Source organism: Acyrthosiphon pisum, chromosome A2 (assembly GCF_005508785.2).
Source record: "Acyrthosiphon pisum isolate AL4f chromosome A2, pea_aphid_22Mar2018_4r6ur, whole genome shotgun sequence".
NCBI lineage: Eukaryota > Metazoa > Arthropoda > Insecta > Hemiptera > Aphididae > Acyrthosiphon > Acyrthosiphon pisum.
The window spans coordinates 8,895,285-8,899,202 of NC_042495.1; positions in this window are offsets into that span (position 1 = coordinate 8,895,285).

Sequence of the window (3,918 nt, forward strand, 5' to 3'; positions counted from 1 at the left end):
CTGCAAGTTTTGAATTTTATATCAGCTGTTAGTAATGTTAAATTTGATACGTAGGGACTAGGAAAGAACTTTAAATTAGTTTCACATTCTGAAAGTGATGTTATGAACAGATTGAATATTTTTGCGTTTGATTATTTTTTTTTTGCATTCCCCTCTTAACTAATGTCCTTTTAAGTATACAAAATGGTTTTAAGAGATTTTTATATAGGTAATATAAGAAATTTAATTTTAACAGGAGTGTGCTTAGTATTAAACATAAAAAATAATTACAATTTTTAATTGCAAATATAATTAATAATTATCGATGTTCTACGTATTCCACGAAAAAAAAAATGCAAAATAAATTTTCATATTTTGTTGATTTGTTTAGATCCTCTAAATTTGAGCTAACTCAAATTCGTAACTGATCCAGATAATTGTTGTTCCATTCACAGTAAAAATGTTCAAATTTAAGGGCTCTACTCATGAGTCATGACCATTGATCATAGACCAAAACCTATAATCAGTCCTGTAAAGAATACTTTTAAAAAGTACTTGAGTAAATACTCAAATATATTTTTTTTAAGTATTTAAGATACTACTCAAATACTTCAATTGTAGGTATAGTATTACAAATACTACTCAAATACTCTGAAAATGTATTTGGAATACTTTTTAAATACTTTTGGTTTTTAAAGTGGGTTTCTAACTATCGTAATATAAATACATAGTTTAAAAGGAATATTGTTATTCAATAACTATTTTCAGAAATCTGCAGATTTGCAGGTTTTCACAAACCTTCAGTCTTCAGCTAACACAGAAATACAGAATACTAAATAAAACTATTAATCTATTATTTTAGTTGACAATAATATTTTTCCAACCAATTATTTAAAATAAAAATAAAATGCTCGATATAAAAAACCAAAGTATTCAATACCAAAAAGTATTTAATACAAAAAAAAGTATTTAAAATACTATTCAAAATACTTTTAATGCTGAAAGTATTTAAAAAGTTATTCAATACTTAAAAAAGTATTTGAATACTTTTATTCAAATACTTTTACTTAAATACTTTACAGGACTGTAAATATGTACTATTTTTCTAAAACTAAAGATATTTGAGATATATTTAATATTTTAATAATATAATAATAACAATATATTTGTATATTATAATATATTAATATATATAACAAATAACAATATATTTAATTGTATTTAAGAATTTAAAGAAGAAGAAACTGCAATACGTCATAATTTATGATATTATAATATACACAGTAGGTAACTATAGGCTATAATAATCTAATAAAGTGATTATTATAAGCAATATTATTGATATCAACATTTCCTATGATAAATGATCATCACAATAAATAATATTCTACTTATCTAGGTAGCCAGGTAGGTATAATTAATACTTTAAGATTTTAGTTTTTAATACAGTATAAAAAACCGGGTGGGTTAAAAATAGTAAGTATTATTGTTTGTTGCCCTTTCCCCTTGGCTTTTTCTGGATCAATTATCATAATAATTATTGGGGCTGGTATTTTAATGCCCTAAAAATTCTGAATAATGCAATAAATTATTTTTAATTTTAATAATATCGATATAAATTGTAATATAAATTTGGTATAAATTATATAACATAATATACATATTTATATAACCTATACATTTTAAACTTTTAAAGGATTGTAAAAGTGTTACAGACAGAAGTACAGAACTGATCGTTTTGGACTTCTTTAATCTGAAAAATTAATTATTTCTTTTTAAATATAGATTATATATTAATTTACCTGTACATAGATATAGTTTGTTAAGTTTTTGTAAAAATCAATTTGACTCTTTTTTGACCTCTCAATGTACCAACTATATATATAATCTAAAAAGTATAATTATTACGGTAAATGGGGACCGGGGTCACGGACTTTGGTAGGTATAATAATAAATGATTCAAACTGAAAAAAACAATTCCCTTTACTATAAAAAAAATACTAATCATAGTAAAAATATTATACATATTAAAATACTAATATACATGTTTATACATTTACCACGGCACGTTAGGTAGGCAATTTATAGGTCCATTATCATATAACGATTCACAAATCAAAATACATCATATTCTTATTAACATTATATTATATTTAGATATTTATATAATAAGCAGATAAGCAGGAGCTCCTACAGAGCGGCCCATCACCCATAAACCATTGTCTAAGGTCTTTTTTTTTTTGTGACATCGACGGTGGTGCTGGAACTGCTTCAGCATTATATTGACATATTGTTTAAGGTCTAATCCAGTGGCGTACTTAGACCTGAACTTTGGGGGGATTTTAATTTTTTTAATTAACATATTAGATGACGTGACACTTGAACTTAACAAAACATATCGTACATTTTAATAGATTACTAATTTTTATTCGTGATATTATTTTTAATTTACAGTGATAATTAATAAATATGTAATTACTACTTAACCATATGTGTAAAAAGAAAAAATGTTATATTATATAATAATAATAATAATTTAGATACTTATATTTTTTAGAACATTTATTTTCTATTTTTTTCTGAAAAAATATCGACCACTTCACTACTTTTTATTGGTATTTCTCTGTGAATACTTAGATGAGCCAATCCATTTAGACGATTTTCCCCCATGGAATTCCTCAAGTATGATTTCAAAGTTTTAACGTTGAAAAGCTCCGTTCTACGCAGGCAACTGTGGTGGGCAACGTAGCGCCAATTTTTAAATATTGGTATACTTTAGGAAACAGTAACTCATCACAACAATTTATGGCATCTATAAAAGTGTAGCGGCTATCCATCTTTGTTTCCACAATAGAACTTCTTTGTTTACAATATTGTCACATGAGCTTATTACGACTGGCCACTGTTTTGACATCACTTCTGTACTTGTCTCAATTTCATTTTCGGATAATTTTATTAATTTGTTTGGTATAAAGTTCTGAATAATTGAGAGTGTATTTTTGTGGTAAATTTAATTTCTAACTGCGAAATGAAATGGTCAATAAACGGGATGAGTACAGATACCCGATAATATTTTTCTGCTGAAGTTAACTCATAATTTGCTCTATGTTGTTGAAATTGTGTCGCCCTCGGAATTTTTTATCTTCTCCGATTTCTTTAGCAATTTGTTCAGCTGTGCTAAATAAATCATGAAATTTCGACTCTACATTGCTACTCATTTCCTTTATTAGTATACTTAAATTATTAGCAGTCTCCATTGCAGATGCTAAGTCAACATTTACTTTTTGTAGATAGATTGATAGTGGGTGAGCCATTGAAAAAATGTTTTGGATCACGACCATTGCAAGAATAAAATTTCCATTTTTGAGAGCTTGTTGTAATGTGTACGCTTTTTTTTATGCTTCTCTGTTACCATCCTATGTATTTTTTCTAATGCAAAAAAGATTGGCACAAAAAATTCCTTGAATGTAATTACAGCATCAAGCCGTTCGAACCATCTGGTTTCTCGAAGCTTCATTAGACGTCCCTTTTTTGTTTCACACTCTAATTGGTGGATTACATCCTTTAATATGGTTTGTCGTTGTGCCGATATACGAAAAAAGTTTATGGTCTCTTTTATCGATACAAGAGTGTTCCTGATAATAGGAATATTGCATGCATCACTCACAAATACATTTAATGAATGACTAGCACAATGGACATACAATGCCTGAGGATATTTTTCCATAACTTTGGCAGCACACCCTTGAAATTCTCCACTCATTGCTGCCGCTCCGTCGTATCCTTGGCCTACTAAATATTTTAGATTCAACTTTAAATGTTGACATGTTTTCAGTAAAGTACACATAAGTCCTTTTCCGGTAACATCATTTACAGGAACAAAAGATAGAAAATCCTCTTTTAAAATAATTCCACTGTTAGTTTTTTCAATGTAACGAA